At 33.1% G+C, this 13853-nt stretch overlaps 1 long non-coding RNA gene and 1 pseudogene across 1 annotated transcript; both read left to right on the top strand.

Annotated features, from left to right (window-relative positions):
* The first annotated feature begins 15 nt into the window (after positions 1-15).
* LOC132726615 (uncharacterized) lies at positions 16-13416 on the top strand (annotated as a pseudogene).
* Positions 7060-8417, top strand: LOC132726616 (uncharacterized). Its single transcript, XR_009625220.1, has 2 exons — positions 7060-7266; positions 7412-8417. It is a non-coding gene; the product is annotated as an uncharacterized LOC132726616 (long non-coding RNA).
* Positions 13417-13853: the final 437 nt, after the last annotated feature.

Raw genomic sequence — 13853 nt, 5'->3', positions numbered from 1 at the left:
GGATTAGCTTTTCTTCTTCTAATCCCCTAATTTACAGCTCTCATAAAATTACTGCTTTGTGATATTTACTTCGGCTTTGCCCATTTCCGGGGCAAGTTCAAAGGTTAGTTTATAAAAGGATTCATAAATAAACAATATTTTTAAACTTGACAGATTAATGTAATTACAGTAATGAATAGTTGTGATAAAAAAATTATACTTTTGTAAAAACATTATGTTAAAATATAGATATTAATTAATAGTCTAAATAGTCTACTTCTGATTTCTCAGTTCCCATTTGTTACAATTTGTAAAAATACTAAAATAAATGAACAATTATGGTGGCTGATTTGGTACGCTTTTGTGCGTCAAGTTGGCGCTTGCGACAACACAACAAAGTGCCAAATGGCGCACTGTCGTCTTGTCGTTGTCGTGCGGGGCATTGTCGCGATGTCGCCCTGTCGCTTGGCTTACAATGTGACACCGCAACAACATGCTGTTTGGGGTGCATCGTTAGCAACAAGACAAAAGTCTGACAACATGCTGTTTGTCGCCAGCGCCAACTAGACGCACAAATGCGTACCAAATCAGCCACCATACCTTTTTAAAAATTGTTTATTTAGCTAGATTCTAATCATAATTGTATTCTTTTATTGTGAAATATTAGTTGATTTTTGACAGTTATTTTTCTGTTCGTTTGTTTGTTATAACCAGTTGCATATTATATGCCTTGGTTTAATAAAAACTGAAACTTTTATACCGGTGAAATGTAAATTATTCTGGTCATACGTACTAGATAAGCAGACTTATGTTGGCCTCCTATTGAGATCTGATCGATAGTGTGAATCGGGCCATCCCGGCCTTTAAAACTATACTGGTTGCATCTACGTTAAACCCGACATCTGTCTTTCTGTACGTCCCCACTTCATTTGTGTCTGGACTGTAACTTTGTCATACATTGAGGGATTTTGAAATTGCTTTTCACAAATGTCTACCACATCAATATGATGTGTCATGTCCAAGAATCATGTCCTTACCTCAGTGGTTAAGGTCACTCTAACTTTTCAAATTTTCACTTTATCACAAGAGTTTATAGGTACACGTATTTGTGTCCGGACTGTAAATTTGTCATGCATAGAAGGATTTTAGAATAACTGTAACTTTGTCATGCATAGAAGGATTTTAGAATATGTCTACCATATCAAGACGATGTGTAGCATTCAAGAATCATGTCCCTACCTCAAAGGTCAAGGTCACACTACCATTTTGAAGTTCACTTTATCACAATTAGAGTTTATAGGTACACACATTTGTGTACGAACTGTAACTTTGTCATGCATCGAAGGATTTTAAAATAACTAGGCATCTACCACATCAAGACAACATGTCGTGTTCAAGACCCATGTCCCTACCTTCAAGTTCAAGGTCACACTTATAGTTCTCTCGAGAAGAGTTTGAAGATACACATTCATGTCCGGACTGTAACTTTGTCATGCATGGTAAGCTTTTGGAAATACTTGGCACAAAGATCTACCACATCAAGATGATGTGTCGCGGCTAAGGCTCATGTCCGTCCGTGCGTCCCCACTTACACAACAATCATGTACATGTAGCACTTCATTTCATAAGAACAATATATTAAGCAATCAGTTACTTTCATTCTCTTCTTTTTATAAAACCTGCATGCTTAAGAAACCTTTTCTGGGGCATTTGTCACTGCTCTTGTTAATACTAGTAGGCCAAGCTGACCCATGCTGTGTTTGTATAGGACTGAGTTGACCCTTTGCCATAATTCATAACAATAATATGCAATGTGACTATATTTATGTCATGATCATGAGTCATGATCATGAAAAAAAAGATTGGTGCATTTTTTCAAAATCCTGTAAAGACCATTTTAATCTGTCTGTCAGTAGACAATTTCGCAGCATAACTTTTGAAGCATTTCAGTGATTGTGTTTATATTTGGCATGTAAGGTTGTAATTTCAAAAGAAAAGTCAAGTTGGATTATTGCTGCAATCAACTTACGGTATTAGTTGTGCCCCTTTTAAAGCATTTTTTAAGTGAAACTAGTGGTTTCAGCAAGATAGCTTTTGAAAGATTTCAGTGATTGCGTTTCTATTTGGCATGTCAGTATGTAACAGTTTAATCAAAACACAATTCAAGTTTGATGTTTCGTGGCAATCATGTCATTATTAATAGAGTTATGCCTTTTTTGCAGCAAATTTTCTGTGATTTTTTTTGTTTCCACAGAATATCTCATAAAAAGGAATTCACTGAATGTGTTTATATTTTGTATGCATGAAAGTACCGTAATATCAAAACACAGGCTATCTTTTATTTTCTCTACATTTAACTAATTGCAACCTAGATTCAATTGATTTCTTTCAATCAAATTAAATTTAGTCATAATGTTCAGTTATCTGAATTCTTTAAGGCACATTTTTGTTCATGATATATTCTTGTAAATTTGTCTTTGGGTGAATATTTCCATGTTTCAACAAAGCTCTTGTTTGCTACAGTAGTAAAAAAGATGGACAAAGTATATAGTATATATTTTGTCAGTTTAACCTGCAACTTATGCCATTAAAAAATACTCCCAATAGGAAACGTTCCTGGGTATATGCATCTAAATGTTTTGACCATAGTGAATATGAATATACCTATATCTTACAGTGGACCAAATGTGATTGTTTATTGATGAAATTGAAAGATGGACTGTTTGGAATATTTTAAGTTGCACTTTATTTTCAAAATGTAATATTATAATTGCTATAGCACTTAATCTTAAAAGATATTTATTATTGTAGAAGTTGAATGATGGATACAGATGTGGATATAGAGGGAATGGCTAAGGCTGTATGTCAGCTAGCTAACACTCTGGAAGATCTTCTTCAGTATGGTAGACAGACTGCTCAAGGTATTTTGAGATGGTTACATTATTGATGTTGTTTGTTTGTTGTGTTTTATGTCACACTGACATAATTGGTGACTTTCAAGTTTTTACTGGTAGAAGAAAACCTTTGGTGTCCATCCATGCATTATTTCATCTACAAGTAGGCATCTTATGATCTAGTAGAACTATTTTTAGCTCACCTGTCACAAAGTGAGATGTGAGCTTTTGTGATCGCTTTCAGTCCAGCGTTCGTCTGTCTGTCTGTAAACTTTTACTTTAAACGACATCTCCTCATAAACCGCTTAGCCAATTCATCCAAACTTCAAAGGAATGTTCCTTTGGTGGTCAACTTTGAAAAAATTGTTCAAAAAATTTAATTCCATGCAAAAACCGAAAGAAAAAAACTTAAAAAATCTTCTTTTTAGAAACCAAAAGAGCTAGAGCTTAGATATTTTGCATGACACATCGTCTAGTCAGTGTCTACCAAGTTTATACAAATAAAATCCCAGGGGTCAAAACTGGCCCGCCCCATGGGTCATTCATATTTCTTATATGTTTATAGTAAAAACTTTAAAAAAAATCTTCTATGAAAAAACCAAAAGAGCTAGAGCTTAGATATTTGGCATGAGACATCATCTTGTCAGTGTCTACTAAGTTTGTTCAAATAAAATCCCTGGGGTCAAAATTGGCCCGCACCGGGAATATCATATATATTCCTTATATGTATACAATGTATAGTTAAAACTTAAAAAATCTTCTTTTAAAAATCCAAAAGAGCTAGAGCTATGATATTAAGCATGAAACATCTTCTAATAATGGGTGTCTACCAAGTTTGATCAAATAAAAGGGCTGGGGTCAAAATTGACATCATTCCCAAATAATTACACTATGGTCAGTTCACTTATATTATTTTGGAGAGAATACTTCATTCAATGATTCACTGCTTTCATACGGTATATATTAACTTGCTATTACTTTTTATGCCACCGCAGCATCTGCGATGCGGTGGCATATAGCGATTCACCTGTGTGTGTGTGTGTTTGTGTGTGTGTTTGTGTGTGTGTTATATAGATTATATAGTGAAATTAAAAAATCTTCTTGTGAAAAACCACTAGTCCAATTTCAACCAAACTTGGCAGGATTGTTCCTTTGGTGAAGGGCTTCCAAAGTTGTTCAAAGAAGTTCATTCCATGCAGAAATCTGGTTGCCATGGCAACCAAAAGGAATTATACGAATAAATTTGAAAAATCTTCTTGTAAAGACCCAAAAGGCCTAGAGCTTGGATATTTTGCATAAGGCATTGTCTGGTAGACCTCTAACAAGATTGTTCAAAATATAGCCCTGGGGTCAAAATTGGCCCCGGCCCGTGGATAATTGATTTTCACTATGTACATATAGTAAAAACTTAAAATACCTTCTTGTAAAAACTCAAAAGGATTAGAGCTTAGATATTTTGCATAAGGCATCGTCTGGTAGACCCTTACCAAGATTGTTCAAATTATAGCCCTTGGGTCAAAATCGGCCCCGCCCCGGGGTCATTGATTTCACTATATGTACATATAGTAAAAACTTAAAACACCTTCTTGTAAAGACCCAAAAGGCCTAGATCTTTAATATTTTGCATAAGGCACTGTCTGGTAGAACTCTACCCAGATTGTTCAAATTATAGCCCTGGTGTCAAAATCGGCCCCACCCCGCAATTGGCCCCGGCCCGTGGATAATTGATTTTCACTATGTACATATAGTAAAAACTTAAAATACCTTCTTGTAAAAACTCAAAAGGATTAGAGCTTAGATATTTTGCATAAGGCATCGTCTGGTAGACCCTTACCAAGATTGTTCAAATTATAGCCCTTGGGTCAAAATCGGCCCCGCCCCGGGGTCATTGATTTCACTATATGTACATATAGTAAAAACTTAAAACACCTTCTTGTAAAGACCCAAAAGGCCTAGATCTTTAATATTTTGCATAAGGCACTGTCTGGTAGAACTCTACCCAGATTGTTCAAATTATAGCCCTGGTGTCAAAATCGGCCCCACCCCGGGGGTCATTGGTTTTCCTTATATGTATATAGTAAAAACTTACAGTAAAAACTTCAAAAAAAATTCTTCTAGCAATTGACAAATGCTAGAGGTTAGATATTTTGCATGAAACATTGTGTAGTAAACCTCTAGCAAGATTGTTCAAATTATAGCCCTGGGGTCAAAATTGCCCCCGCCCTGGGGGTCATTGATTTCAATATAGACATATAGTAAAAAATAAAAACTTCTTTTGTCTGAAGGTACAAGGCTTAGAGCTTTAATATTTGTTAAATAATATCATCTAAAAGTACTCTACAAAAGTTATTCAAATTTTGCCTCTTGTGTCAAAATTAGCCCCGCCCCCCGGGGGCCATAGGTTTTCCTTATATGTATATAGTAAAAACTTAAAAAATCATCTTCTCTAAATTTTCAAAGGCTAGAGTTAAGATATTTTGCATGAAACATTGTGTAGTGAACCTCTTGCAAACTGTTCAAATTATAGCCCTGGGGTCAAAATTGGTTCCGCCCCGGGGTCATTGATTTTCATTATGTACATATAGTGAAGAAATAAAAAATATTTTTGTCTGAAGGTACAAGGCATAGAGCTTTGATGTTTGATATATAATATCATTTATAGGTCCTCTACCAAAGTTGTTAAAATTTTTCCCCTGGTGTCAAAATTGGCCCTGCCCCGAGGCAGTGATTCTCATTATGTACACATAGTAAAAACAGAAAATAAAACAAATGTTTTCTGAATGGGAGAAAGCTATAGCTTAGATATTTGATTTGAAATGTTGTTTGGTGGACCTGTATCAAAATTGTTTTGAATTAAACCCTTGGGTCAAAATTATGCCTTGCCCAAGGGGACAGTGACCTACTTCCTTGTCCTTTGATGTACAGCAACAACATTTTGACCATGTGCACAGTTTTAGTTGTAAAATTGAACTTTGATATCAGGTGACCTAGATTTTGATGATGTGACCTACTTTCTTGTCCTTTGATGTACAGCTATGAAATTTGAACCATGCGGTTGCATAGCATTTTTCTCAAATGCAATCTTGTTTTATTTTTAGAATCCATCAGTGAATTTGTAAATAGTAAGATTGGCAAGCTTTTTGGTATGGCAGCAGCTTATGAAAAATGCTTTGAAAGGTGAGATACTAACAGTTGTAAAGCCTTATCTGTATAATATAAATCGGTCTCATTATACATTTATTTTGTTACTAATTGCTCTTTCTTGATATATGTATAAATCATTTTTCTTTTGTATAAATAAATAAAAAATAAATACCACAGTAACTATGGGGTTCCAAATAAGCACATTTTTATTTCTAGAAGTTTCTTCTATAAAAATTGACAATGATGACTTGTGATTTTTAAATCTTGAGTTAAGTTTTTTTTAGATGATTGGTCTAGCAATCATTGTTCTTCTATTTTAAGATGATTTTTTTTTTAAATTTCGGTTAGCATTGGAGCAAGCACAAAGGATGAAATGGAAGAAAAGATTCATAAATATGCCAGGAATGTCAAGCTAAGAGAGGCTAGCACAGAACTACTGGATGTTGAGGTTTAATTTTTTTAAAAATCCCTATTGTTACTTATTTTGAGAATGCTTTACTAAATTATTTTCTGTAAATGTATAGAGGTTGGTTCTATTTTTTCTATTGATATTTGTCAGTTAAATGTGACATTGTTTAAGAACTTTGTCTTTAAGACCCTTGTAACTTTATTTTGGAAATTCTAAATACTTCATGTCCTGTATTTATCTTTAGATATTTTCAGTAAAAAAATAGGCGTATTGTCAATATGTGTCTACTGTTAATAGATTAAAACCTCATTGCTCATTTAACATGTTTACTATTCTAGCAAGAGTGGGACAGCTTTTTGAAAGAAGTAGATAAGAGTTTAGAAGGTGATGTAGGAGACACAGTCCAACTAAATGAGACTGGTCCTATAAATTGTGTTGTGCAAGATGCAAGAACTAGTCAGCAAACCAGTCTGAAAGATCTATTAGTTGAAGGTCAAAGTTTTGTTCTAATATTGCTGCGACATTTTGCCTGACTTCCATGACGTAACCACATTGCTGATATCATTCAAGAACAGGTTGGCATGATACTTTAGAAACTATTCTCCTTTCAGAAAATAATGTTAAAAGATATTTCTTTATTATATGCCCGAAAGGGCATATTATGTTATACCCCCTGGCGTCCGTCTGTCTGTCCGTCCGTCCGTCCGTCCGTTAGCAATTTGGTTTCCGGAGCATAACTTAAGTTCCATTTGGCCCACAATGTTAAAACTTCATAGGATGATTGTCCATATTGGGTAGAAGACCCCTATTGATTTTGGGGTCAAAAGGTCAAAGGTCAAGGTCACTATGACCTTGATACTGAAAACAGTTTCCGGAGCAAACCTTAAGTTCCAATTGGCCCACAATGTTCAAACTTCATAGGATGATTTTCCATATTGGGTAGAAGACCCCTATTGATTTTGGGGTCAAAAGGTCAAAGGTCAAGGTCACTATTACCTTAAAACTGAAAACGGTTTCCGGAGCATAACTTAAGTTCCATTTGACCCACAATGTTCAAACTTCATAGGATGATTGTCCATATTGGGAAGAAGACCCCTATTGATTTTGGGGTCACAAGGTCAAAGGTCAAGGTCACTATGACCTTGATACTGAAAACAGTTTCCGGAGCATAACTTAAGTTCCAATTAGCCCACAATGTTCAAACTTCATAGGATGATTGTCCATATTGGGTAGAAGACCCCTATTGATTTTGGGGTCAAAAGGTCAAAGGTCAAGGTCACTATTACCTTATAACTGAAAACAGTTCCCAGAGCATAACTTAAGTTCCATTTGACCCACAATGTTCAAACTTCATAGGATGATTGTCCATATTGGGTAGAAGACCCCTATTGATTTTGGGGTCACAAGGTCAAAGGTCAAGGTCACTATGACCTTGATACTGAAAACAGTTTCCGGAGCATAACTTAGGTTCCAATTGTCCCACAATGTTCAAACTACATAGGATGATTGTCCATATTGGGTAGAAGACCCCTATTGATTTTGGGGTCAAAGGTCAAGGTCACTATTACCTTATAACTGAAAACAGTTTCCAGAGCATAACTTAAGTTCCATTCGACCCACACTGTTCAAACTTCATAGGATGATTGTCCATATTGGGTAGAAGACTCCTATTGATTTTGGGGTCACAAGGTCAAAGGTGAAGGTCACTATTACATTGATACTGAAAAATATGTTTCCATGATAACTTAAGTTCCATTTGACCCACAATGTTCAAACTTCATAGGATGATTGTCCATATTGGGTAGAAGACCCCTGTTGATTTTGGGGTCAAAAGGTCAAAGGTGAAGGTCACTATTACCTTGATACTGAAAACAGTTGCCGGAGCATATGTTAAGTTCCATTTGGCCCACAATGTTCAAACTTCATAGGATGATTGTCCATATTGGGTAGAAGACCCCTATTGATTTTGGGGTCAAAAGGTCAACGGTTAAGGTCATCCTTACTAAAAAAAATACTTTCGGGCATATAATGCTCCGCCTAGCGGTGCTCTTGTCTTTGTAGTAGTTATTCTCACATATTGGATTTTATGTTATTAGTTCTTCCCGAGGTACTAGCCAAGGGTTATATTTATGTCAGGCAGGCTATATTCTCTTGTATACCCCATCACTACTTGTATAACGAATTTATAATAATGCAAATTGTTAATGATATGAAAACCCAGCAACTTTAGACTGTTTTCAAAGAAGCCCTGGAAAAGATGCACATTACCAATGGCTATGTTAATGCTGTGCAATTAAAAGTAATTCTAGTATATAGTCATCATTGCAGAAAATTTTAACTTTTTTTATGTAATGACAATTGAATCAAGAAAAATGCCATATACATGTATATACATTAAGAAAAAAAAAGAAGAAATACATGTATACTTTATTTTGGCATCAAATTATAGGAAAGTAAATGTCAATAACATATTTTCAGAATGTAATTGAGTCAGCAGGTGGTAAAGTTGTTGTGATCTCATTTGGCTTACAAGAAGGAGCAGAGATATGGTTGACTGATACACAGTGTCCATTCCCTATGCTTCTTGACACTGATAGAAATGTAAGATAAATTTAAACTATTTTCAGCCAAACCAGGACAACTTTGATCAATATCACTTGTCGAATCATAAAATTACAAGTTACAAAGCATAACCACGCCCACTATCAAAGAGGCAGTTCTCCCTCAACCCTTAAAAAAGTATGCCAAACTCTGCGCACTGGTCACGCTACGGCCAGTAAGGGGAGACCACTGCAGAACAGTTCGTCCTCAAAATCATTTCGAACATTATGCAGTTTGCACCAATATTTAAATGGACAAATTCTCGGCACATATTGTCTTGAATTTATTTTAAGTATACCAATCATTTCAATTTTACTTGTTATCCAATTTATTTTGCTTCGACCAGACGTTTCAATCTTTTTCGCAACAGACAAACATTTAAGAATTTCAGACATGGCATTACTTTGTGAATTTATGCTTTAGGTTTTACTTTTTCACAAAAATATGCAAATAAATTATAAAACAACGAGCACATGCCAAGAACATGGAAAAAAATTGATTTGTGCTTCGGATATTCAACTGTAATAGATAACGATTTTCATTGCTGATTGACTGTTCACATTATTTGGCAGCGTCTTTGATGTGCAGCATCAACATTTAACTTGTACTCATACTGTTGTCAAACTTTTTATCAGTGACAACCTATTTTTAGTTTTTTTCTTTTCCTACATACATGTAATTAGTCATCGGCATTTGTAAGGGAAATGAATTGCATTTAGCCATAGTTTTAGTTTTATGGTTGTTTACTTACTAACATTCAATGATGGTATATTTTCAGATTTACCATGCTTTTGGCCTCCAAAGATCAGTTTTGAAGGTTTGTTCCTTTTGACATTTTTAATTTTTAGCTAATTTAAGAACATTTACTATGCTGTATTTGACCCGAGTACAAAGTGTTCAGATGTAAGTTTTTGTGATTGTATCATGTCAGTTTTGTGTATCAACTACAATTACATATACAGCATTTCCTCCCAGACTGCTATCAATATTTTTACCAAACTTCATAGGGTTAATTGATCATTATCATTTTGATTTAATGCATGAATACAATGTAGGTGAAAGATGGAAAGAAGTTATAAGATGTATTAAAAAGATAACATATTTTGTATTATGCTTTGAACTAGTTACAAGCTCAAATTTAAGTATTGGATTGAATTGAACTCCATTCTGTTCTGTTGTGAAAATATATGAATAAAATTTACATGCATTTTTAAAGAATTACAAGAAATAGTGAGAACTATATTTTCAGGTTTGGGGTGTAAAATCTTTAGTATATTATGCGGAGGCAATGTTTGCAGGGAAACCTTTACCTAAACCGTATGAGAATGTTCATGATGACACGCAACAGGTGATTTCATTGTTTCTGTTTGTATGTTTACAATATTGTTCACGACGACATGCAAGGCCTTAAGGTATCTAAAGTTTAAATCCTGTGATTTCCAATATATTGCAATATACATTGTATTGTACACCCTACACTTCATTCTTTTAGGTTAGCTACTTTGACCGCTTTCTTATGATACAAAAAATTAATTTGCTAATGACAGACACCCCAATATAGTACCATTTTACCTTAAAGGGACTTTACTGAGGTTTTTTTTTCACTACAGAATTGGAAATATTTTTTTTTGAGATTCAACAACAACAACAACATTTATTTAGCAATTAAGCATTACAATGCTTTTAGCCATAATATACATTTGACATAAGGTGACAAATGACACGAGAAATCATTAGCAATCAAATATTTTCTGCATAGAGAAGCTTACACAATAAATAAACTAGTTTGACATAGGTAAATTTAAATCGATACCAATATAATAATTATCAAATTTCTAAACTACATTTGTATTCCTTAATTTATTTGAAAAAAATATATATTTTGATAAGTTTAACAATTGTCTTTCATTATCTGTGGACATCAGTCTATCGAATTTATTAAGAGTTGGCCACCTACAAAAATATGGTTTGAAGTATTTTTTCCTTATTTCTCGATATATTGGGCAGACAAGAAGAAAATGATACTCATCTTCAATTATATTATCTTGGTTGCAAAATTTACATATTCTATTAGTTCGTTCTATATTAAGATATCTACCTCTTTCTATTTCTAAATTATGCGAAGATAATCTAAATCTACTTAAGGCAATCCGAAATTTCCTTTCACTTATTGAATTTAAATATGTTTCAAAGTTAAAAGATTGTTTAAACCTACAGTAAGTAAGTAAACGTTGTGAATTGTTTATATTTGCATACCAAGCTTGATAATAATTATCTAATATCCTTTGTTTAATTTCTAAAAATGTAAAATTTCCATTATCTTGATTTATCCATATATTTGAAAGTCCTAGATTGTTTAACATTGTTTTTATATGAAAGGCCCAATTTGAATTATTGTATGTTATATTATTATTGGCATCATTCTTAAGCATGATATAAATTTGTTTTTGCAAAGAGTTGTCTGATTTCAGTAAATGGATCCAATATCTTATCATATTTATTTTTCTAAAAATAATCATAGGAACTCTCCCTAATTCTCTGTAGAGACCAGTAGTATTAGTTGATTTATTAACATATAAAAGTTTTCGACAGAATTTTGTATGAATAAGTTCTATATCTGTTCCTGCATTCATTCCCCAGACTTCTGAACAGTAGTTTAGTACAGTAGCAACTAGCGAATCAAACAATTTACTTTTCTCATGCACCATTTGGTGTTGATCTGGATGTGCAAAATTACAAATCATTTGCTCAATCCATTTTTCCAGAACAAATCTGTTTATTGTGAATAAATACCATAAATGAAAAGTGTTAAAACAATTTCATGCAAAGTTACCATTTTCAGTTTAATACGGAGTATATTTCTTTATTATATTAAACATGTTTTTCGAATTTAAATGGCCCCATTGTGGAATGTTTGAAATTTAAATTGTATGTTTAGGCTTTTGGACTTCAGCGGAGTTCCTTTAACTAAATGTAAATGATGTTTTTTTAGGTATTTTATTGAGTGAGAATATAAGATTTAATAGTTGAAGTATTTATATATTACAGATGGGAGGAGATTTTATTATAGATGATAAAGGAATTGTTAGGTTTATGTACCCAAGTCAAACCAACACTGATAGACCTAGTGTGAATATGCTTGTGGAAGAACTGAATGTGAGTATGTAAAAAGTATGAGGTCATCTGTCTGTACATCTGTCCAGTTTTCCTCATCTGATCAATAACTTGAGATGGAATAAGCCATGGTTCACCTTACTTACTACGGACATTGCCTATGGCCAGTTCATGAACCCTATTGATTTTAAGGTCATTAAATCTAAAGTCAAAATCACAGTGACACACTCTATAATTGTCATCAAAATTATGAGAAAATTCTCAACTCCTGTTTCATTTTATTACCACACCAAAAGCATGTAGCATTATACTGATAAAATATCAGATCTATTCTACTGCTCTCAAAAGTATTTTACAAAGGCAAACATAGGTGTAGATATAATCAAACAGAATCTTGATTTGTGATTAAATGATGTACCTTACTTAATGTACATATGTGTACATGTATAATATATGTGTAATTATTTTACATACATATACTGTGAAATTGTGATATTTCATGTTTTGTATAATGATAATGTACTTTGTATGAATCAAAAGATACCTAATTTTCTGTTCTGTTTTTTTTTGAACATATAGAAATTTGCATTTTATCATTTCAGAAAATCCAATCTGCCTAGAAGTAAGACATATTTTCCTGCTATATGAAGGCTGTTGTATAAAACTGATAAGTCGACAATGGCTGGAGAGTTCAGCGGGGAAAAATTTGTTATTAAAACTAGACAGTATAATGTGTTGTATTGTTATTCCAATCATCTATTTGACAATCATTCCAGTAGTTTTTAGTGTTATCTTTTCTATTGTGATGGGATACATTAATTAGAGACATTTTCTTTGAATTATTTGTATTCAATTATTTATCCATGTCTCGAAGTGCAATGTTCAGAATTATATTTGCCAGTTGTAACTTTATTTAGATTTTCTGTTATTTTGCTATGTTTTTAATTGAAATATATTTTGATACAAACTCTTTCCATTTTTCTTGCCTTTGTGTTTCAAGTTACTGATTTTTAAAAAAAAGATTTTTTTTTTATTGCATACATTTGACAGAAATATATGCCCTACACCTCTGTATGAAACATATTGATTGCTTAGTTATTAAAATATTTATAAACGTTTAATGGCATTAATATGTATCATACTTTTACATCAATGGTAGCATTATATGTTTTATATGTTATTACGCTTCAATCATGTTATGTCAGTAGAAATCTGGAACTTGAAGATATTAATAGAAGCCAAAGTCAGTAAAATAAATACAACTGATCAATTGTATTTATATTTTTATTTAAATGTTTAAAACCTCTACCAAAGTTTTTTTTTACAAATTTTGCCTCTATGGTGGGGATCATAGGTTTTCCTTATATGTGTAGTAAAAACTGAAACATCTTCTCTGAAATGCAAAAGGCTAGAGGTAAGATATTTGACATGAAACATTGTGTAGTGGACCTCTACCAAGTTTGTTAAAATTATAGCCCTTGGGTAAAATTTTGATAGAATAAAATGGATAGATTTAATAGATTAAAACCATTTCGATATACAGTAAAATCTTAAATACTATTCTCTGAAATAACAATGGCTAGAGCTAAAATATTTGGCCTGAAACATTGTCTAGTGGACCTCTATCAAAGTTGTTCAAATTATGCATCTAGTTCTGGGAGGTCATAGATTTTACTTCCATGTATATAGTTAAAACTTTAAAGTCCCTCTCT

This window comes from Ruditapes philippinarum, unplaced genomic scaffold (assembly GCF_026571515.1).
Source record: "Ruditapes philippinarum isolate M1 unplaced genomic scaffold, ASM2657151v2 ctg1760_1_1_1_1, whole genome shotgun sequence".
NCBI lineage: Eukaryota > Metazoa > Mollusca > Bivalvia > Venerida > Veneridae > Ruditapes > Ruditapes philippinarum.
The sequence above is the reverse complement of the archived record's forward strand: the minus strand, read 5'-3'. Positions and strand labels throughout refer to the sequence as shown.